General features: G+C 41.2%; 1 long non-coding RNA gene and 1 other non-coding gene across 2 annotated transcripts; both read left to right on the top strand.

Moving 5' to 3' along the window:
• Positions 1 to 22,007: 22,007 nt before the first annotated feature.
• LOC101162141 lies at positions 22,008 to 24,281 on the top strand. Its single transcript, XR_177461.3, has 4 exons — positions 22,008 to 22,323; positions 23,057 to 23,101; positions 23,328 to 23,404; positions 23,478 to 24,281. It is a non-coding gene; the product is annotated as an uncharacterized LOC101162141 (long non-coding RNA).
• Positions 23,141 to 23,272, top strand: LOC111948273. Its single transcript, XR_002874229.1, has one exon. It is a non-coding gene; the product is annotated as a small nucleolar RNA SNORA9 (small nucleolar RNA).
• Positions 24,282 to 24,595: the final 314 nt, after the last annotated feature.

The raw sequence follows: 24,595 nt of genomic DNA, 5'->3' as shown, positions 1-24,595 counted from the left end.
TTCTTTTTCATCATGAAGTTTAGGCCCAGAGACAGACTGGGGACTTGCCCGAGGTGCCCGCCTTTGTTCAACAGTTGCTGGGATAGGCTCCAGCAACCCCGTGACTGTGAAAGAGATCTAATGGGTTTGGAAAATGAATGAATGACGAAAAGAATGGTCGTCTTCAGTGTTTGTTTTTTACCTTATAGAGCGCCATGTGTGGAAGCAAACCAAACCGGATGTTTTCAGCATTCTACCTAAGATAACGGTGCTTCCTGAAAGGTATGCAGATGTGGAAAAGGTGATGAGGACAACAAAGGAGCTGAAATTCTGTTATGTGTTAGGTTGTGTAACCATGAGGACATTCTTTGACAGGCACAGCACCAAGTTCCCTCCTCCATAACAGTAACCTGCCTGTCATCTAAACTCAGGTCTCAGGTAAAGCCCCCATCCGTCTCCTGCACACCTGGCCTTCCTCTGTCCTGGTAGCTAAACTGCATTTATGGTTCTGAGCCAAACAAAAACAGTCTGAGGGTTTTATGAGCAGGCATTTCACCTTTTTACCATAAAAGGTTAAATCCAATATAAAAGAAAGACAGAAAACGACTCCCCCTGTCAAGATGATCAGGTCCTTTTCACAACAGAGCTCCTTTAAAAAAAATAGTGCAAACTTGTAAAGCTTTTAAACTATTTTTCCCTGTAAAAGACATTTCCCAGTTTCATTACAGATGTTGTGGTTGTAAACATGGGGTGGGGAGTGGGGGGTTAACTGATGGATGGGCTAAAACAGATGTTTATAGAAACAATACTCAGAAAACCTTTTAATAGATGATTTACGTAGGTGTGAAGCCCAATAATCGTTAGTGTTTTTTCCCCTGATAAATTCATGACTTGAACTGCTGCAGGGCTGCATTTTTAACTAGTTGATCAGTCAATTTCTACTTGGTTATGTAACAATTTGGAGAGGAGTTAATACCCCAGGGTTCCCCAAAAGCCAGACTTTCACATCTCCTTTATAAGTTGATCTTCTGTTAGTTGTGGAAAATGGTGGTTTTTTAGCGTACAGCCTCAATTTTCTGAGGTTTTTCATGTCTTCCCCCGATCTAAAAACTGTTTGGTTTATAAATGAAATGAGCTTTTCACAGAGTAACCCGCGCACTGATCGATTATAGAAGCACACCTCTGTGTCAGAGGCAGTTTGGTCGGAGATTTCATATGGTTTGAGCGGCACAGAAACTGAAAGAGATTTTTTCTCAGAAAAATACAAGAGGATGGTGGTGGTGAGGGGCTCTGAAAGGCTCAAAAAATGAACGAGGAGAGGGACAGATCTGGTTCCGCCCACAAACGTCTGTTCTGCAACATCAAGCCTCAATGACAGCCAATGTGAGAGGGGAGAGTGTCTGCAGGAAGTGAGTCACTCCGTTGGTCATCTCACAAAAAACAAAAAAAAGAAAGAATTATTCAGTTAAATAATGAATAAGTGATTGCATGAACACACAAATGAACAAATGAACGTCAAACAAACAAAACAATTGCATAAATAAATATGAATGATATGGCTGATGTGGCTGGGGTGAGGGAAGTCTGGGCATCTCTGCTTTTGACTGCTGCCCCCGCAACCCTGTACTGGACAAGCAGAGGAAGATGGATGGATGGATGGATGGATGGATGGATGATATTTGAATGAAGGAAAGAAGGAAGAATGGAAAGGGAGGACAGAAGGAAGGAAGGGTAGAAGGGAGGAAGGAAGGAAGGAAGAAAGGACAGCAGGGAGTAAGGACGGAAGGAAGGAAGGAAGGATAGAAGGGAGTAAGGAAGGAAGGAAGGAAGTGCAAAAAGGAGGAATGAAGGAAGGAAGAAAGGTCAGAAGGAAGTAAGGAAGGAAGTAAGGAAGGAAAGAAGGAAGGACAGAAGGCAGTAAGGAAGGAAAGAAGGAAGAAAGGACAGAAGGGAGGAAGGAAGGAAGGAAGAAAGGACAGAAGGGAGTAAGGAAGGAAGGAAGGAAGGAAAGAAGAAGGAAGGAAGGAAGGAAAAAGGACAGAAGGGGTGAAGGAAGGAAGGAAGGAAAATGGAAAGAAAGAAGGAAGGAAGGAAGAAAGGACAGAAGGGAGGAAGGGAGGAAGGAAGGAAGAAAGGACATAAGGGAGGAAGGAAGGAAGGAAGGACGGAAGGGAGGAAGGACGGAAGGAAGGAAGGAAGGATAGAAGGGAGGAAGGAAGGAAGGAAGGAAGGAAGGGCAGAAAGGAGGAAGGAAGGAAGGAAGAAAGGACAGAAGGAAATAAGGAAGGAAGGAAGGACAGAAGGCAGTAAGGAAGGAAGGAAGGAAGAAAGGACAGAAGGGAGGAAGGAAGGAAGGAAGGAAGGACAGAAGGGAGTAAGGAAGGAAGGAAGGAAGGGCAGAAAGGAGGAAGGAAGGAAGGAAGAAAGGACAGAAGGAAATAAGGAAGGAAGGAAGAAAGGAAGGAAAAATGGAAAGAAGGAAGGAAGGAAGGAAGGAAGGAAGGAAGGAAGGAAGGAAGGAAGAAAGGAAGGAAGGAAGGAAGGAAGGAAGGTCCGCTGGTAATTTCTAGCATTAGCTCACACTGACCTCAGCCAGTACAAATAAACACTCACATGTTGCTCCATGTCATTATAACTCTCTGAATGACTAAGACTCACAACTACAACACAATAATGCAAAATTTCATTATATGCATATTTTTTCTATGTATGAAAATCCTGGAAAAAAACAAACTTTAAAGTAACTTTTTTATTGTTTAACACTAGTTTTATTCTTTACTCCTCTGTTGTAGATTAAATAAAAAAACATTTGTGATTTGAACAATGTTGATTTCTTAAAAAATGTTCAAGTTGTAAATAAATGACCATGACTAGAAATAAACATGAGGGCTTTGAAGATTCCGAGATCAGAAGTGTCTTTTGTTAAAATAAGATTACATTTCTGTAATGTAATAAAACTTGAAAATTATAAGTATTTTGTTTCGGCAAGAAAATAATCATCAGCTGAGACTTTACAAATAAGGGAATCACTGTTTTGCTTTCAAATACATATGAACTGAGTCCACAGGACTATCCCAGTGTTAAAGCAACCTTAGGCTCCAACAGATGAGCCAACAATAAACTTTTGTTGCAATATTTATCCAAAATATAATTTTTTAGCTCCAAAAAAAGGAAAGAAAAACTACCTGAATCCTTCCGTTGCTTGAGTTTGTGTTAGAATTTGATAATTTGTTTTATCTTTCATCTGATCTCTGTTGGTTATAGTGTTAATTAAGTTTTTGTCATTGTGCTTTTGCTTTGTTTTTAAAACCTAAAACTTAACAAAACCTATGAAGAAAAGCCTAATAAAGTGATGTTCTCTGAAATTGCAAAGCGAAGCTCCTGCAGGCCTTATTCAGCATCTTTGTTTTAATGACTTTGCAGTTTATGTCGTTGCTGCCTGCATGAGGAGACGATGAGGCGACCTGCTCTCTGCACAACCTCACCATCTTTTCTGTCTTGTGTTTACTGTGACTTTCATCTGCTGCCTGATAACCTCTGTCAAAAAAAAGGAAAAACGGAGGGAAACAAAAAGTCTCTGACTTTAATCCACCATAAAAACATCCATCAAGAGACTCCCTGCAGGATTAGGATGAACGTTTTATAGACGGGATTTTGAAGGAATGTCAGATTAAGATTAGAGGTCGTTAAATTGCCTCATATAACCTTTAAGTGCTAAAAAAGCGAACATTTTATTCAGAATTGTAAATTTAGAGAACATCCTATCATGAAATATGCAACTGGAAAAAATTAACCTCTATGAATATTCTCCAGTGAGCTAAAAAAGCACAAACAGCAAAAACAAACAAACAAACAAAAAACTCCAGCAGTATTTGTGGTATTTTTAAACAGTTTTTCAAAAATACTTTTTTATATTTAGATTTGGTTAATTTCCTTATCCAACAATTTATTTTTATTGCAATGTTGAAAAATTGAATAAATCTTGAAACTAAAATGAATTAATTTCTTTTAATTTAGCAGAGCAGAAACTCCACTTCTAGAGAAATGTATTAAGAAAGTGAAATTCTTCCATCTTCCAGCTCAACGGAGAGTCAACCCACCAGAATCTGAGGGAATTTGAAGCAAATTCGAAACGAGGATGCAGTTCCCCAAACGACCACTGGGCAGGTGTCAAAAGGAGCAATTTCTGTTTGACTGCAATGGCAAAAGTCAAACTCTGCAACAAAATGAACTGTTGTGAGTCAGCTGTTGGGAGACCTTTCTGGTCAATCAACACCACCTCCATTACCCAGAAAGCTCTGCTTTGTGTTTTGTGTTGGGTTCAGGTGAAACACATACCAAGCTCCAGTGTGCATGTGTACTTTGCAGATTACTTTACAGAACTGAGGTCAGTTTGGGTAAGGCGTCTTGGTTGGGATTTGAAGCCCTGACCAACTAATACAGACAACCACCCAAGCCAGCTCCCATTCCAGCAGACACAAACAAATATGCAGCCAGAAACTTTACACCCACACGCTCTGACTACTGACTGTTTCTTTTCTTCTCAGAGAAAAGAGTATTCAGAGTGGAAGCAAGTGTTTTCTGATTCTGTCTGAGCTGAACTCAAGCTGTAGAAATGCAGTTTGAAATCTTGGTTCACTTGTAAATGCTGGCTGCTAGAGATGCTACCTGACCCCATCCCTTATGCAGCTCATATTCCTGCTTATGTAACGGCTCTGACCCCGAAACCGAATCATCCGGTTTGAAACGGTGAGCTGGCAGGGCTGATATAATACCCACCTCCAAGCCCGGTCTGGTTTTGGTCACTGGGAGCTTTCTTTTAGTACGACTTGTTAAAATAGGACCACCGTTTGAACAGTTTGGGTTTTGGTGGGTTCAGTGGGTCACAATTACAGGAAAACAACTGACTTATGCACAGAAAAACACAAGAACATCTGTGTCAAGACAAAAACGACACAAGCTAAATAAAGCTTCTGGCTTCATTTAGCCTTTGAATCGTTTGACATTCAGTCTGGAATCGTGTCTTAAATGGTTTTGGAAATGACTCCACACTGTTGGATGCTTCTGGAGATTCAGGATCAAAGACAATGGTACTCTGGTCCTGAAACCTCCACCCAAATATTGGGAGTAGTAACGGGACAGAACCCTGAGTCTTACTGAACATTTTGTTCCACTCTCATTTTTAGAGCCATCTTAAAAAGTAGAGGTGGAGCTTGTGGTGCATTCCCCTTAATTGTTTATGATCTAGGCTCTTCAGGAACTTTCATTTGAGAATTTTAGGATATAAAATTACTACGTGGTTCTGACCTAAAATAAACATTAATTATAAAGATAGATCATAACCTGACTGAGTCCTGGTGGAGACAATCGTCATTCTGTCAGCTTCCTCTGCCTGGTTGTTCCCCAGGAGCTGAAGAAACATCTACAGACAATTCATGTGACTTATAAGGTGTCCAACATACCTGTTAGTTTAATTGGCTTTCCATCCATCTATCCTTCCGTCCATCCGTCCATCCGTCCGTCCGTCCGCACATCAGTCTGTCAATCTATTCATCATCTATTCAACCATCACTCCATCATTCTATCTTTCCATTCCATTCCTGCCACCAGTTTATCCCTCCCTTCCTTCCTCTTTCCATCCACCCATCTGTCTATCTTTCCGTCCATTCATTCAGCTGTTTCTATGTCTCTTTATCCGTCCGTCCATCCATCTTCTTCTAAAGTCTTTAACCCTTGTGCTATCCTAGGCACTTTAACGTTGGGAGTTGGGTCATCTAGACCCACTAGACAGTGCTGTGAACCTTTTTTCTTCCATGATTTGTGATCTTCACTGGTGTCCATGGATTATATGAAATCTTTCCACCTTTATCCACCTTTGTCATGGTAGGGAGAACACGTCAATGTAAGGGTGGGGTCATCTAAGATGGCAAAAGGGTTAATGAATGAAATCATGTTGGCCTGCAGTGTTCCCTGCAGCTTCCATTACCAGGTGAAGGACAGTGTCTAATAAAAATAGCCGAGCTTGTGGAGTTAATCATGGTCAGTCATCCAAACATCCTTATGCAACGGCCCTCTGCTTCTGCCAGGCTGAGGCTGCAGGAGAGTCGGGCAGGTGCACAACCCCTTCAACATTTTACTGCTGAGCACAGTTTTCTGGCTCCCTCTGCCCCCCCCCCCCCCCCCCCCCCCGAGATAAAAGAACTGAAATTCCTGCAAAAATACTGCTTTTGTCCTAAACACAGCCACATTTGTTCAGGTGATTGTAGGGACACTCCTCCTTTAGCTTTTTTTCTTTTCAAGTGCAGGAGGAATTTTCCACTCCCTGGAGAGAACAGCTTTTCTCAGCTCTCAGGTGGAAGTGGGTCACTGCAGTGATGGTGTTCCTCTCCTGAAAATATTCATGTGTCTGTGAGAGCACGTTGATCTGAGATGTGAAAGCAGCAGCTGGTGGCGGTGTGTCTCATGCTGGCTGGATGAGGGCCAGCGGCCTGTGTGTGTGATTCCTGTGTCCCTTCCATGACACTGCATTATGGAGAAGAGAACGTTTCTGTCAGCCGCTCCACAGTTTCTTTTTTGCCTCGACGAATGCAGATGGTAAGCCAATGCTGCCATGGCATTCCAGATCCCCACTCATTCACAAAGGTCAGGTTTTTTGTTGAAAACAGCTCAGTATTCTCAGTTTGACGATCATCTGCCTCAGAAGAGCCAGCTGCACAAACGGAGGAAATGATGGTCGATGTCAGGAGGAAGTGAAACCCACTGCTTCTCCTTCACCTGCTGGGTGCATGCAGCTCAGCAGCCCTCCCTGTTTCAACCGGCACTAAAGATGAATAATTAAATGTCAGGTGGAACAAAATGTTCCCACACAGAGATATTATTAGCCAGAGTCAAAGTCAGAGTCAAACATGGAACCAGTCAACCCGCTCTTTTTCTGCTGGTTGCACATGAGCATCTCAGCAGCAACTTAACGTCCTTTCTTTCCTGAGTCTCAGGCTGTGTCCCAATTCCCTCACTAACTACTAAAAAACATCAATTGCTCTGGATTTTAAGACACCATGGTCACTACTTTTTTTTTATCTGGCAAAAATGATGTCACCGATTACTTGATGTAAAAACCTAATAAAGATAAACATTTTACGAAGACTTTTTATGAATCCACTGTGTTGTGATGATAAAAACTTCAGCAATTTGTAAAAACTTAATCTAACTAATTTTTTCAAATGACAAACCATTCCAGTGCATTGTGGTCCATGATTGACAATCTAGTGAGAACTGATGCACACTGGTTTTTCTTAGAGACTTCTGGAAAAATTTTCGGACGCTGGATTTTGGAATTGTCGATTGGGAAAAAATTTAGTGCCTTATGTAGTGTGTAGTGAAGGAGTTCAGACATAACCGCTAATCTGCATCCACGCTTTAACTAAATAAAGCTCCTCCCCCAACGGCCATTACATCTTTAGGATGCAGAGTTTATTGCCTTTTAGTTCTTAAACATCTGGATGATGCACATCTGCAGAGTTTGACCACAAAAACAAAGTGTTTGAAAGTGGCAGGAGAAATTGTATGACTGTTTTAAAGAGTAACCTTTAACTATACGTGACTCCCCCCTCTTGTGTTCCAAACAGGAAGTACCCATCAGCTCTAAAAAGCCAAAACCCCATAGACTTTAGAGTAATAAACAGCTATTACTCAGTTATTATGTTTATGAAAATAATTTCTTGATAATTCTTGGGTTCTTGCTAATCCTCATTTCAATTCGAATTTCTACAAATACTTTTTCTTTTCTGCAGGTTTTTCAAGTTGTTAACTGACCAATCAGATGCCTTAATGAAAGTAGGTGGTCCGATCTTCTAAATGTTTGATTCTCATGAGTCTGCTTTCAAGTAGTAGGGGCGTGAACTTCCAACAAGCTCACTCCTGATTGGCGCGAGTGGTTGACATAGAAAAGTTGACTGAGCGGACTCGGACCAACAACAACTTACTGACGTCATCTGGCTCCGACTTGGTGGAGTCCGTATTGGAAAAAATTGGCACCTGACTTAATTTAATTTGGTTGGAGCCGGAGGTAAGTCCGGCTTTTTACTCATTTAAAGAACTTTCAGGTTGTTCTCTAACTATCACTCATAAATAAGATCCTGCAGCTCGTCACTGCAGCACATTTACCCACCAGACATCTTTCAAACCTCTTCACAATTCCTGCGTCCTCTGAGTTTTTTACTCTTAAAAACAAAGCTTGAATCAGCTGTGTTCAAACTTCTGGGGGCCAGAAATCTTTGAACCCTAATAATGACATAAATGCACATTTTATTGCAGTTGGATACTTTTCATTTCTTCACTTAAAACAGAAACATATCTAAATAGATTTTTTAACCAAAATTACTGTGAATTTTATATTTGAAGGCCAGAAATTACTGATAATTGATTTTCTTATAGGAGCCTGCAGGCCTGTGGAAATTTGAATGCGGGCCGCATTTGGCCTATGGAACATGCCTGACTTAAATCAATGAAATTATTCCTTTTTAAACCTGTATTCAAACTATTCTACAAGTTCTAGATCAGAATTTGACTGAGTTATGCTCATCTCCTCAGCACTTCTGTTGCTTGCCCAGCCAAAGTTTCAGAAGAAACTACTCTAGATTGACCTTTTCTTATAAAGTAGCTTCCAAACAACTTGTTGGGACCAATTTGGGTACAGTGTTAAGTGTTTTCACCTCACAATGAGAAGGCAATGGTTTGGATTAGGGCTGGGACCTTTCTGTTTGGAGTTTGCATGTTCTCCTGGTGCAGAAGTGGGTTTTCTCCTTTCAACAGTCCAAAAACATGCTTCAAAGGTTGGTGTCTCTAAATTGCCTCTAGGTGTGCATGAGAGTGTTTGGCCCTGTGACAGACTACCAACCTGTTCAGGGTGTACCCGACACTCACCCAACAGTATCCGGGCCAGGCTCCGGTGACCCAATGACCCCGGCAGGTAGACACAGGTTAAGAAATTGGTTAGATCAACCAGTGTAGATCAATAACCGACTGATCAGAGAAACTGCCTCCAAATGAAAAGCCTGTTTCAGAAACCCTCTCTTCCAGTAACTCAGCCTCCAGCTGGTTTCTCTTGACTGAGCACGAGCCTGGAAACTCCTCAACCATGTAGAAACTTTATCCCAGCGTCTTCTCCCCTTCCTCCCGGATGAAAGCAGCTTTTCTCCCTCTGCCAGGAGAGGGGACGGACAGATGTGAGCAGCCTCTTTGTTTGCCCCCTGCTTCGCAAAACAGCGAGTTCATTAAACCCCATCACAGATCAAAGCCTGCAGCTGCCGTCCGTCCCTGTCTGGAGCTCTGCAGCGCTTTCTGGTCCACTGCTGTATTGCATGTGAATTTCTGCAGCTCAGTTTCACACTCAACTCCTCACATGAGTGCAGAAGTTGGAGCTTCAATTCCCACTTTACTTTGGAGTTTTTTGTCTTTAGTTTCCAAAAATGATTCAGAAATTTTACGTAAAACAATAGAATCAAAAGAAAAGTTTCTTATTTGATAACTTCTAGTCATATTTGGCTCAAAGTCCCAGCAGCAGGGTCTCCCTGATCCCAGCAAAAACCTTAGCTTTCCAATCAATCTTTCATCCCCAGAGACTTAAAATAACGTTTTTTTTTTTACTCATTCAGGCTTAGATAAACCACGGCCCTCACGGGACTCAAATCCACCTCTCACCCAGATAGTCAGGAGCGCGGATCAGAGTCTTGGGAAGCGAGTCGACGCCGGGACTGGAGCTGCACCGTCATGTGAGGGGGGGTGGTGGAAGCACAGGAGCTTTTTCGTTCTCACCTTCCCCCTGCCTTTAATCATGTTCTTCTCATGAAATGTTTGTGCTACCAGCCACATGACTGGACTCGGACTAATAACTGGAAAGGGGTCTGTCTAAACAGTGAAGCCTTTGTTCTTAGGACCTTCTCTGAAGACACTTGAGAATAAGCTGAGCGAGCAAAAGAATGAGGCGTCTGTGGATCCAAAGAGTCACCTTTACTTTCTCTTATGTAAAGATCTGAAGGGCGACCTCTGAATGAAAGGCGGCTTGTTGCTCAGTTCCAGGTTTAGACCTTTGAAGAAGACCTTCTATAGCCCTTTACTGTTGTGTTTTTAAACCAAATGCAGCATCTTTCATGTGGATCATGGTCCCTCTGCAGGTCAAAGGAACAGCAAAACATCTGACAAAACCATGGATTGCCTTCAGAAGACGAATCTGAAAATCTTCCTCATTCAAAATCAGTCTGTTTGTAAAGATCCTCATGTGTAAATAAAGTTGCAGAAACCAGAAATGTGTGCACGCAAAAGTTTGTGTACATTTTCTTTTTGCCATAGAAACACTCTCAGGGCTTAAAAAAAACCCAATTGAGACGTTTTGGGAAACAATGGGCAGCATTCCAGCCATGACTCACTCACAAATACAACCAATTCAAAAGTTGTCCTGACATCTGATTGGTTCAGCAGACTTTTGTATTAACACGCTTTTACTGATATGCTAATTTTCATGTCAAAAACAAGAAAATAATAAAGACTCAATGTGGTTACAACACTGTAGAAGTAATTTTGATGTTACTTCCTGTTTTACTTTGTAAGGGCTCTATTTCCTCTGTCGATATCCATATTCTTGTGGTGGATGTGTCATTTTTGATTCTTTTTTTTGAGAAACGTAAGATTTTGCTTTGAAAAGAAAGTTTTTTTAATGTTTGCTGCTTAAAATAAGACAAAGCTGCTAAAACACAAAATATCACCCTGTATTTTTTTATTTGTTTTTTATTTAAATATGTTATTATACTTGATATAAGACAAAACTAATTTACTGGTAACTTTTCAGTAAGATGTGGCAACAAGACAATGAATTTTAAAAATCTTGTTGAGTTATTTGATCTTAAAAACATCTTAAAAACAGACCCACTTTGATAAAAATTGAGTTTTTGGTGTTTTTAACATTTTCTTGTGGCCGTTTTCTGATAACGGAGGACATATGTATAAAGACAATTAAGCTTAAAATTGCATTTTTGAATATTTCTATTTTGATTTGGCTAAAGACGGCATAATGATAATTAAAAGGCCACTTTTTGCCATGTTTTCAAGATGATTATTGTCTAGAAATAAGGAGACTGTCGTAGCGCTCAAATTAAGATAGGGTTGTCAATGAAAAGGTCAATGGGAGCAGAAAAAGAAACCAGCCTCATGGATGTGCTTCTATTTTAACGTCTACTTTTCTTAGGCAGGAATTTAGCGGCTTATGCTCCGAGTGACTCGGATTAAACCGTGGATTAACAGTGTTTCAGAGAAGTGTCCAGTGCAATAATCTGATAACAAAAAAATGTCATTCACATGATCACCCCATCACCACCCCACCCAAGCGGGAAGCCTTTATCTCACATGCAGGAGTGGATAAATGACAGCCCTTTTGGTACGTGCACCCGGAATTTACAAATGCTTAATCTGACTTTATGAATGAACGTGAAGGTGAATGGACGGAGAGGGGGGTGGGAGGGATTTATTCCATGCTGTTCCTGGGTTCCAGTGTGTCATCCTGCCTCCAAAAACATATGGATCGCTCACAAAACAGCCCATTAAAACCCCCAAATTTGATATTTCTGAGTCTTTTTAAGAATTCCTTTTCCATTCATTCATGTTTTCGTGCTAATAACAGTTAATGAATGACATGACCTTCAGTCTCTGTACTGATGGCAGCCCCATTGAGTTTTCCATCCACGTTAATCTGCGGTTTAGCGTCACTCCTTCCCGCCAACAGCTGGAATCCATGGAAAAAGAAGCCAGATGGTGCAGAGTTCAGCAGATTAAAACTGTATTTCTGTACTGGTTGTACTGATGCTGCTGCAAGGAACACTTCCCAGCAGAGCTCCCTGTTTGCAGCAGCTCAGGATGCACCTAGAACTGCATGATGGTCCACTAACCTCTGGTTTCTGCGGACTCATCGGAGCTGTGTGGTTCCATAAGGACTTCACCTCCCAGAGATCTGGTCTCTGTCCTTGGCTCTGGCTCAAGTGTTTCAGGCTAATTTTAGCTGCTGCAGCGGACATCTGCTGTTTTCAGCTTAGCCGACTCCCCGCCAACCAAGAGGCTCAAAGGTCACCCCAAGATGACTCCTTGTTTTGCTTTCTGTGTCGGATCTCTCTGCTGGTTTTGGCCCATGACCCCAAAACAAAGATACAAACTTTTGTTCTCACGCAGTCGGAGTGAAAACATTCCTGCACCCAATTTTCCACGATTTCACAAAATAGAATCCAGAAACGTGTAGTTAGGTGATGAAATCTGGGAGACTTTACACTACTAATTTGGCCAAAAGTTCTCTTTATACTTCTTAGTAGGCTTATTCCTTATAATGAAAAACTATTTCGGATTATTTTTATTTTCTTAAATTACCTTTCTAATGAAGAGTTCCCAAAATTATTGTGTTTTTTTCTCTCCTTTACCCACCACACTGCAAAAACAGGCCCATTTTGGAAATAAATAAGAAAGTCTTACCCCCTTCTGAGATTTTCTTCAAAAAAGCAAAAAATAAATCTGCCATTGGGGAAAGAAAAAAGGTTTTTACCAAAAATTCTTATTTTAAGATAAAAATTCTAGTTACTAAGAAATGTTTTCTTAAACAAAGATTATTTTGCGGCACAAACAAAGCACCACCAGTGAAGCGGATTAAGACAATGCCGTGTTTTTGGACATGAATAGAAAAAACTGAGTCTAAATTTAGTCTGTAGGCTTTCCAATCTAAACCGAGCCAATCTGACCTGAGCCAAACTGTCCTGGAAAACATTGAGACGCAATCAGGAACAAAATGACATGAATCTAGTTTGTACATTTCAAAATAGTTTAATAAAAGATTAAATATTTACAAAAGATTAAGATGACGTTGTCAAAGTTGAACACAGTTTGTTTTCTGAGGAGGATCTGCTCACACCAGCACGAGTTCCTGGGATTTGTGTAGACGGATTCCTGTGGCCACGCCCTCTTTTTTCCCCAGTGAGCACTCTGATCATGTGGAAACCTGCCAGAGGAGGAGGCTCTCACAGCGACTGAGGGAGGTCAGTCGCTCCTGGCGAGGTGGAAAATCCCAGCAACCCAGGTTTTCCTGATCCGAAGTGGAGTCTTCCTCTGAAGAGGTGCTGCAGCGTCCCCCTTTTCTGAGCTCCAGTCACATTATCTACTCTTGAGCTTGTGAGGTCCTGAGAGCAGGTTTCCATGGTGACGACCTCCCCAGCTCTCAGCTGGCCCGCTGGTTTGTCTATTGGAAGTCAAAAGTACCTGTGAGCAGAAGAGTAAAGGAACTGAGAAACCCTTTGAACCCGTTAGAGGAGTGACATATTGAGTCCAGAGAAAAGCAGAGCAATTTCTACAAAGGTTACGTCCGTCAACGTCCTCCTGATGAGGCTGGTGGCGAAGTTCAAATGACAAAGAAGAGCCTTTAAGAAATAAATACCTGGTACCAGAGAACAGACACACTGCTTGCATATATTAGAAAGTTCTCAGAGTGCTGCAGAACTCACATCACTACGAGTTTGCATTTGGGAAACAATGGGCAGCATTCCAGCCATGACTCACAAACACAACCAATTCAAAAGTTGTCCTGACATCTGATTGGTTCAGCAGAGTTTGCATTTCTGGATTTTTATCCTTTAGCTTTCCCTCAAAGACTTCCAGTCATGCTCCATCAGCTTGGTGTAAAATCACATATTCTGCTGCAGATCTTTTCTGCTGCAACATGCCTGATGCACACAGGCGAATAATGCCACTGTAAAATGTGTAAAAACATCCATAGACTCTTCTTTAATGCTGCAGAGAGGTTTTCCTTTGGTGGAAGTTGTTGTTTTATGGCACAAATGGTCATTTGAAGACTCGGAGTGACAAAAATGGTATTTTTGGTGTTTTTACAATGTTTTTGTGGCATTTTTCTGCCAATGGAGGGCATATTTAAAGAAAATTCAACTCAAATTATTTTTTCCTGATTATTTCTCTATTCAAATTAATGTCAATCAGGAGCAGACGAAAAGCGCAGTTGGAAAAAGATCATATGTGTGACGTAGCTCCCTGCTCTGCTCTGTGATGCATCCACTTGCAGACAGATAGATGTACGTCCGTGTACGTCTTCTTTTTCCTCGTCTGAGCTGCCATCTCGCTCAAAACTGTACGTCTGGATAGCTCTAACTATTATTTTGCTAGCAGGAGAGTGTGTAAACAGAGAGCTCCCAATAACGGTGAGGGGAAAGGGGGCGACGTTGCTCAGCGACCCCCACAATTGATTCGAACCACATTTTAGCGGTGACTTTCTAATGAACTCCTGCCGGCCTGCAAAAACTATGTCCAAAAGAACGACACAGGTTTTTTGATTTTGGTTAAAAACAGCATATTTATGATTAAAAGACCACAGGAAACGCTTTGAAATAGATCAAAGGAAGATTGGAGTGAGACTTTAAAACTGTTTTTAGTAGTGCTTTTCATACAACTGTGGTTGTAATCTGGAGTTTTCGAAGTTATCTAACTGGATTTTGACAGAGGAGAACATGAGGAAACCAGAAGCTGCACAGTTCCTCATTTAAAACTAATTTCTGCTGAAAATTTAAACAGCTGAAAAGTGGATTTAAATGAGCATTTTGATCACTTAGGATCATCTCAATCCCTCCATCCGTTGCAGTGGGGTCATAGCAAATGTCCCAAAGTCAGAGGAAGCTTTTTTTTTAAAGGTTGCTTTTGTTTCTGTTGATTATTCCATGACATTCTTCAGTGTTTGGTAAATAGCTTGTTGGTTTAAAAAACATGAGCAGGTTAAAGTTCAAAGTTCTGCTCAGTTTGGACCTTTATTGAAGTTCATGTCAGTGGAAAATTTTGTTCTGCTTTGATCCAGAACTTTTTTTCTTTGTCAGAGTGGTGGTCATCAAAGTCCGGCAGCGTTTACGTCCGAGCTGCTCGTCACCAAGAAGTTTTCCAGCACAGGATTTTCTCCTGGTATGGTGAGTCAGTTTCTTAAAGCTGCCCAGTGCTGCTCGCAGGATGTTCTCTCTGTTACTCTGACTCAGCTCTTCAGCTCTCCTCCTCTTCACTTTCCCCTTAATGAGTTTTGTCCTCCTGATCTGTCCCCTCACAGTTTCATTACATGACCCGGCTGCATGACTCTGCGGTTGCCAGATTCTGCACATCCCTCCTGTTCCAGTCAGGATGCAGGATCTGGTCTCAGCAGGAGGCCTCCAAGCAGGTCTGTTTGAGTCAGATCACCAGCCGAGCAGACAAACGAGGGAACGGATCGGGGATGTGTTGTTCCTGAAAACAGAGCGTGCTGCACACAGACGTGGTTTCCCTGAATGAAGCAACATCCCTGCAGATAAGAGTTTATAATCCACAGACAGAGATTGCTCACATTCCTGTGTCCTTTTCACGGTCAAACGGACAATATACACAGCGGTCGCCTCTGCCCGGTTATTTTCCAGAGTTTACGGGTCACGGTGGGCTTCTCCTCCACATGCAGGACACACTTTTATGATTCAACAACCTGGAAAGGTTTGTGGAAAAACACTCAGGAAGATCCAGATGTTTATTACTGAGGATCCCGGAACCAGCAGGTTCTTAATGATTTAGCAGGATGATTCAATAAAAAAGAGCAATGTCCCCCAAAACTCTTTGTTTTGCTGCAGACCCAAAGGTTCCTATATGAAATAATAGATGAACTTTAGCCCCACGCCATTACCCCCCCCCCCCCCCACCTGCATGTTTGACTTGTTTTCTGAAAATAGTTTGAGGGATGCACCCATTCAAAAAAAAGAAACATCTTTCCCTCTAATCTTCTCCATGGATCAATTTTTTTCCAAAACTTTATGCATAATTTGTCTCCTAAAAAATAAAACCAATTTTTCAAAATAAAAGCATGAATAAACATGTTTTTGCTCCGTTTGTTTACGTCAGAAATGTGTGGGAAACATCTGGATGCTCACTGGTTTTCGGGATCGATCCAGTTCACCAGACAGTAATTGCGATGCAGATGTGAGCTGACAGGAGGAAGGGGCGGGGTTTCAGCATCCCCACCAGCAGGTCAGAACCCAGGCGGGAGGTCTGGTACAGAACATGCCGTCCTCGTACCTGCATGCCGGAGCGGTGAGAATGAAAACGAGTGTTCCACAGGAAAATCAATGACCAATCCGATCGCTTTTTCCTCTTATGGACTTGTTCCACACATGGTTGTAAAAAGGTGGAGGGGGGGGTTTGTTTATCCACCCCTACCCAGTTCACCCCTGAAAGGCATTTTAGTAGAGAATCTTTACCAGAAACACTTGAATGGATCATTTTAGAGATGATTGAAATATATTTCAAAATGAAACAAGCTTAGTCAAAGTCATTTACAAAACAAAAAGGAAACCATGTTTGAAACCTGAAGAAACAGGGAGAGGAAGAGAATGAGAGGAGGAAATGTTGAAAGGTTTAACATTTCTCAGGAAGATCGGGGAGAAAAAACAAATTTCCTTTAGTTGTCATCTGAGAAGGAGATTTCGTTCTGCTCCTCCTCGGATGTTGTAGATGAGACAGAAAAAAGCTCTCAGGCCAACAGCAGACATTATGGAACACAATCGTGCACTTTTTTTGCTTTAAAGACCCACTAACGCTCTACCGCTACTCATCTTTTGATCAATTTTCAAAGCATTCCCACAGGGGTCTTTTAACAATGTATTGGCAGATTTTAGTCAAAATCAAAAAACATGTGTCAATTCCTAGGACATAGTTTTTGGAGAGCAGAAGTTAATGTGAAATTCACCTCTGAGTTGTGGGCGAGAATCCTGGTAAGGAGCAACCCCCGACTTCCCATCAGCTATAACTGAGAGTTCTGTGTTTACACACTTTCCCGCTAGCTTACAGCCCCTCACAGCCCCAACCTAACATTACCGGTCCAAGAAAAATGGCGGGCAATATTGGAGCCATCCACTGTGAGCCAGATGCAACCTGCACATAGATCTATTTGTCTGCAAGTGGATGCATCAGAATGGTGTGGAGCAGGGAGCTTGTGACGCGCCCAGCATATTTTGTGTGTCACAAATACAAAGAAAAGAAATAGAAAGAAATACTCAGAAATGCAGTTTGAGCTTAATTTCTGTAAGTTAGTCCTCCATCATCAGAAAAATGCTACAAAGAACATGTCAAAAACACCAAAGACAACTTTAATCTGAAGTAAATTGTTGCAGCAAATTGAAAAGTACTACAAAACGCCCAGAAAGGCAGAGAGTCTATCATTCAAATATTTCACATTTTTAAAAGGAAACTGGTCAAAAAACAGACCAAGACGATGACAAGAACATTAACGTGTGGATGATGGGGATGACTGAACTGGAAGACGGCGTGAAAAACATCTGGAAGTCCATGAAGTGACTCGATGAAAGTCACGAGAACATCAGCTGCCGGCGTCCATGAGGATCATCCGTCACACGTGACACTTTCACTGAAAACACGCCGCCACAGCCAGTCACTCCTCCCAGAATTCACCTCATTTTAGAGGATCAGGTGAACAGGATTATGGGAGCTTTGAGCCAAAAGTCTGCTCAGACTGCAGACTATGAAGGCCGCTGGTGTTGGGGGGTTTTGGGGGGGGGGGATGGCGGCAGCATCCTCATGTGATCGAGCAGAATCACAGCCGCCACCCTTCATCCTCCTCATCGCTCAGGAACGTACGGTCAGCTGAGTTACTTAAAGCTGGCTCACATGCCAACCCCCGCCCCCCAAACCCCCAGCCAGAGTAGCTTACATAACTCCCAGCAAAGCCTCCCTTTATTGAGCAGGAGCTTCAGAAATGGAGAACCTGGGTCAGTCAGCTGACCGCTGACCAGAGCAGAGATCAGGATCAATCTGGTGAATTTAGAGAAGCCGAATGTCAGTGCAGGACGAAGTCGCCGGTGGTCCCGAACTTTAGTTGGTTTATGTGTAGAATTTATTTCAGGGGGTGCAAGTTATTTTTTTAAATGGAGTTATTGTTTACATAAACCTGTAATTACTACTTGTCTTTCAGACTATTGTCATTGATTTCTTACATTCATTTTTTATTTTGTTTCGTGTCATTCATTGCGTTGAGTCTGGTATTGAAAGGCAGAACTGGATGAGAGACATTGCACCAACCCCCCCCCCCCAGTGTGGACAGTCAGAGAGAGTTACGGGGTGCAGAGTTGCATGGGGCCACGCCCACTGCATGCAGGAACTGTTGTGTGAATTTTAACACGATGAAACTAAACCCCGGAACCTGAATTACAAAACCACAACATGACCTAAAATACAGCCACAGATATCTCAAGAGGGGGTGCAGCTGAGTTGCACCAATCACAGCTTATGTTCATCATCACAACAAATCAACATGCAGACTGAATCTTGATGAAACGTCTAGCTACGTTCACACGGTAAAAAGAAAAGTCTACGTGAACGCGCGAATATGCACATTTCAGGCTTCCATGTTGAAAACTTTCATATTTTAAACATTTGAACATGCGTTGAAAGTTAAACTAGTATTGAAATGGCTCAACAGCTCAAATACAGAACTGTGAAAGAAAAAGCCTGGAGCAAGATTTATGATATCTGCACTACAAGAACGCCCATTCAGCGCGTATACGTGACATCAGGCTTTATGAAGCTTCATAAAGCCTAAAGCTTCATGAAGGCAGCAGTTCCTCTAAAGAACTTTTTTTCCCCCAATTTCTCTCAAAAAAAGAAGAGTCCTAACTTTCTATGGTCTGCATTTGTAGTTAAATTGGCACGACTTTGTATAATTCTGCAATGCCAGACTTTCTATGTTTCTTCGCTTGAATCTTTTCTGTGTTTTCCCCTTTGACCCCTGACATTTACCAAAATATCTGAAGAAATGAGAGGAGCACAAGTAGAGATCAGAGGTTCTGTTCTGAGAATGAAGAAAACCCAGGCTTGGTTTGGGCCCAGTTTGTTCAGATTCTGGCTCGTTTTAGGTCCAGTTTAGTCAGACTCTGGCCAAGTTTAGATACAGTTTGGTCAGATTCTGGCTTGGTTTTGGTCCGACTTGGTCGGATCAGGTCGTCAAGCTCACCCATACCATTCACCCTGATGGTGTGGTTGCGTCTACACTGCAAATACTGAATCTTAAGAAAGTTTTTTCTGCCTTGCAAGTAAAATGATCTCATCAAGAACCTCACTGGCAGATTTTTCGCTTCTTTAAAGAAGCTTATTTCTTACTTATTTCTGTTTTTGCACTCATGCTGCAGCGGAGGCCAGAGCATCATCCACAGTTGAACTGGTGGAACTTGGAACCAAATTGTGGCCCAAACTTTGTAAGAAGCCTTTATTCAGATTTGAACCTGATAAGAAAGTGGAACTGATTTTGGAGAAACATTTGAGTGCGACTCTGCCCGCAGATATGAAGCCAAACACAGAGAGTCTCTGACAAAATTATGCACAGAATCTGATCTGCTTGACGCGTCACATACGGCTTTCGAGCTACTAACGACCTCCAACATCATTGTGAGGAAGTTCTCAAAACTCACAAAATAAAAGCCTCTTATAACACCACAGTTTACTACTTTATGCTGTTGAATCCTTGTTAAAGCAGAAAGAAGCAACCAGCTTTATCAGATGTGAATCTACATTCAAATGAAGTGACTTCTTGAAAACCACTGAAATAAAATAAAAGCTAAACATTAGAAATAGTTATCCACATATTGAAAAACATAAAACAAACTATTTGTTCAGTCTCTGAAGCACAGAACAAAAAAAACGGTGTTTACTTGAAGAAAAACTCTTGACATGATCTCAGAATCCTTTATTGTCATTGTTCATAATAATAAAATGAAATTGTGGCAGCCTTGGAGTGGCAAAAAATATTGTAAATCTAATCAAAATATGCACAATAAACAATTAAACACAAGTAGGAAAAAATAGAATAAAGTGGAGTGCAATTGTGTGTGGAGGTAGATTAAAAGTCAGTTATTGCACAAAAAGTCAGTTATTCCACACAGAAGTTGTTGATTTGGAGCGGAGTGGGGAATCTCAATTTGTGTTCCTGCTTTCTCTAAAGCTTTTTGTTTCAGTTGACTCCAGGAATAAGATTTAACCCAAAAGAAAATGAGAAAACTTAGTTCTGTAATGACAGGTTATTGCAGTGGCAAATGTTTAATGTTTGACTGCCCCCTGCTGGTAGATAGAAGGAACGATTTTCCGGCAAAAAAGTCTTTAGGATTGAAATTTCTTTTTCTATAGTGGGGAAAGTGTTTAAGACATTTTTTACCCTTCAAACTAAAATTCAAAACTCCATTTTGTAACAAACGTGTCCCTTCTGACATCCGAAGACTGGAAAGAATAATCTAAACCCCATCAGATATCTTCTATTTTCTGTTAGTGGAGACAGGAAATGCAAATCAAGCTAAATTCATACAGTTTCGGTCGATATAAAACCAAATAAAGTCTAAAGTCTGTACATGAAAGAAAGAAAGAAGCACGTCCTCCAGCTCGCTAGGTGGCGGTACAACAAAATAGTGATCTACATAATAACAGATGTCATGTAAATTACGTCATATCCGTTTAGTCGAGTTGAAGCTTAAGCCCGGGAAGCCGACTACATGTTGTCTGCGTTAAATCCGTGTCCATCAGTCTGTAAATATGAAATATTTGTGGGTTTTGATGCATTATTCTGGTAGAACAAACTGAATGTGGTAGTTTTGTTTTGTTATTGGTGTTTTCCGAAGATGCTGCAGCGGAGGCCAGAGCATCATCCACAGTTGAACTGGTGGAACTTGGAACCAAATTGTGGCCCAAACTTTGTAAGAAGCCTTTATTCAGATTTGAACCTGATAAGAAAGTGGAACTGATTTTGGAGAAACATTTGAGTGCGACTCTGCCCGCAGATATGAAGCCAAACACAGAGAGTCTCTGACAAAATTATGCACAGAATCTGATCTGCTTGACGCGTCACATACGGCTTTCGAGCTACTAACGACCTCCAACATCATTGTGAGGAAGTTCTCAAAACTCACAAAATAAAAGCCTCTTATAACACCACAGTTTACTACTTTATGCTGTTGAATCCTTGTTAAAGCAGAAAGAAGCAACCAGCTTTATCAGATGTGAATCTACATTCAAATGAAGTGACTTCTTGAAAACCACTGAAATAAAATAAAAGCTAAACATTAGAAATAGTTATCAAACATATTGAAAAACATAAAACAAACTATTTGTTCAGTCTCTGAAGCACAGAACAAAAAAAACGGTGTTTACTTGAAGAAAAACTCTTGACATGATCTCAGAATCCTTTATTGTCATTGTTCATAATAATAAAATGAAATTGTGGCAGCCTTGGAGTGGCAAAAAATATTGTAAATCTAATCAAAATATGCACAATAAACAATTAAACACAAGTAGGAAAAAATAGAATAAAGTGGAGTGCAATACAGTGCAGCGTAATAAATATTGTGTGTGGAGGTAGATTAAAAGTCAGTTATTGCACAAAAAGTCAGTTATTCCACACAGAAGTTGTTGATTTGGAGCGGAGTGGGGAATCTCAATTTGTGTTCCTGCTTTCTCTAAAGCTTTTTGTTTCAGTTGACTCCAGGAATAAGATTTAACCCAAAAGAAAATGAGAAAACTTAGTTCTGTAATGACAGGTTATTGCAGTGGCAAATGTTTAATGTTTGACTGCCCCCTGCTGGTAGATAGAAGGAACGATTTTCCGGCAAAAAAGTCTTTAGGATTGAAATTTCTTTTTCTATAGTGGGGAAAGTGTTTAAGACATTTTTTACCCTTCAAACTAAAATTCAAAACTCAATTTTGTAACAAACGTGTCCCTTCTGACATCCGAGGACTGGAAAGAAAAATCTAAACCCCATCAGATATCTTCTCCTTTGTGTTACTGGTGACAGGAAATGCAAATCAAGCTCAATTCATACAGTTTCGGTCGATATAAAACCAAATAAAGTCTATAAAGTCTGTACATGAAAGAAAGAAGCACGTCCTCCAGCTCGCTAGGTGGCGGTACAACAAAATAGTGATCTACATAATAACAGATGTCATGTAAATTACGTCATATCCGTTTAGTCGAGTTGAAGCTTAAGCCCGGGAAGCCGACTACATGTTGTCTGCGTTAAATCCGTGTCCATCAGTCTGTAAATATGAAATATTTGTGGGTTTTGATGCATTATTCTGGTAGAACAAACTGAATGTGGTAGTTTTGTTTTGTTATTGGTGTTTTCCGAAGATGTTAAGGCGATAAAATTGTTAGGCCATCAGCAGTAGTATACTATGGAAGACTTCGGGTCACATGGGGTGGAGAACATACCGCAGGAGGAAGGGTAGCAGTTTCATCGACAGGCAAGTTTGAACGCAAAGGTAAAATTGTTCCGCGTGCGGACGCTTGAAATCCCTGGCGCGCAGATCTTCCAGCGAGGCTCGGTCTGCCGTGGCCGCGCGCTCTCCTGACGATCTGCTATAGAGACTGGGGGGGAGTTTGAGGCCCTGCTGTTGCTCCTCGCGGCCGGGTTTTAGGTGAACCCCCGACAAACGACTCTGTTGTTAAAAAAACCCTAAAACGACTCTGTTCGTTATTTCCTTTTATTTTTAAACCCATTCTTGAGTCACAAATGTTCAATTTAATAGCATTCTGTTCTACCAAACGTTAATTTTCTGTGTGAAGAAGTAAAATACATATCGATTCTATAATTGTTTCCTACTTTTCTCATATCATTTGTTCTTCTCAAACAAGCATCTTGGGGCTAAAGATCTTTCAGGATCTTGATCGAGACTGGAGTCGGTTCAGGCCTCCTGATTGACCTCTGGCCCTGTTGCTTTGACTTTAGCTGGTCGGTTTAGCGTCTCAAGTTTCCAAAAATAAAAAATTCAAATGGGTTTCTAATACCAAACATAACTCAGAAATTGTTGACGTTATCTGATTTGAATGTTGTGACTAAGCTGATACCATTGGGACCAGCTGTTCTGGGACACCTGGTCTCTCCTAATCTTTCATGCTTTATGTTTTTGTTGTAAAAATGACATGAACTCATCACTTTAAGGCATTTTCTGTCCCACTCTTCTCTCTGTGGCTAACGCCTTTTTAAAATTTCAGGCTGACGATTGCTGCCAGAAGATGAACATCTAGGCACTTCAAATGGTAATGAACTCATTGCGATGCATGATTTTGTGTCACAACGTGCAGATCATCCAGCGAGGCTAGGCCTGCAGTGGCTCCGCCCTCTCCTGTTGGTCTGCTATAGTAATGGAGGTGGTTTGAGGCCCTGTTGTGGTTCTGCACAGCTGGGTTATAGGTAAACCTCCGACATGTCAGAACTGCAGCTCAGGCTCCAGCGCTAACATCTGTGTTTCTGTTGGACTTCCAGGTCCTTTCTGAAAGGCCTCCGTATGGGTCATGTGACCTACATGGCTACCTGCATAGCTGGAAGCTTCAGCATTTCAGGTAACGAGAAGACTTGAGGGATTTCTGCTGTGACACCATGTCAAGGTTCTAGCTCTGTAATTCTTCTCTGCAGGCTTCATCCAGAGACGCTTTGATGAAGGAGAGTTTGTGCTGGAAGTTTGAAGAATCTATCATCTGATAAACGTTTGTTTAAGCTGCACACAATCCAATCTTTTGTTTTGTTCATCGTGTGGCAGTGAAAGAATTAACATCTTATGGATTCATCAGCAATTCTGTAAAGTCCAATATGAAGGATGTATCAAGATAGATATTGTCCTGATTTGTCACAAATCTGTTTGGATCTGGAAGGAGATTTTCTTTGCAGTGAATTCAGGATCTTTTTGTAATCGCTCAGTTTTATTACAGAGATTCTGCATAGTGACTCATGTCTTTTCCCACTCCATAGCAGAATGTTCATCCTCTGAGCCACTCATTCCTCTGCAGGGGAATTGTCTTTGTTTACATGTCACCAAAGATGTGCAAAACCCTCAAATCTAGGTGTTAGTTTTGCACCACAATAGGACAGACCCGTGTTGTTAGTTAGAGTTCCTCTTCATCACAAAACGGTTTAACAAAGCCAGGTTTCTGCCTGTCTGCTCGCCGTTTCGCCCTTGGCTAGTTTAGCCGTGCTCCCTGTGACTTGTTCGGTGTGTTTTTGCAAAAATCATTTTGATTTTATTTATTTATCTGTTCTTGTTTTTTTTTTATATATGTATCTGTGGGGGTTCCCTTGTGGTGCCTTGTTATCCAGATTATTGTGTTTTGTGGATTTCTTGATGTATTTATTTGGTAGACCAAGTTGTAGCGGTCACCAGAGATGCTGAAGCAAGTCCATTGTTTGTAACTGACAAAAATAAATACCTACTTCCTCGCTCTACAAAGTCTTTTTGTTTATTTTCTAGGGTTTCCAAAAATCATCCAGATAAACCAAATCAATAAAGCAGTCAACAAGAGATACCAGGACCTGTCCACAAACCAAAAACCTGCTAGTGAATGGGTACACTAAATCAAATCCCCTCCGATCATGTGACTTGGACAAAACAATGGCGGGAACACTCCCGTATCGAGAGTTCCTGTAAATGTTTTTGCTTTAAAACAGTTTTTGAATGCATTTTGTAACAGATGTTAGTTATTTCACTAAAGGTGAATTCTCATAAACTAAGAACTCGATCACAATCTGATGTAATCCGG

Source organism: Oryzias latipes, chromosome 11, assembly GCF_002234675.1.
Source record: "Oryzias latipes chromosome 11, ASM223467v1".
In the NCBI taxonomy this organism is placed as follows: Eukaryota; Metazoa; Chordata; class Actinopteri; order Beloniformes; family Adrianichthyidae; genus Oryzias; species Oryzias latipes.
This window is presented reverse-complemented; position numbering and strand designations above follow the sequence as displayed.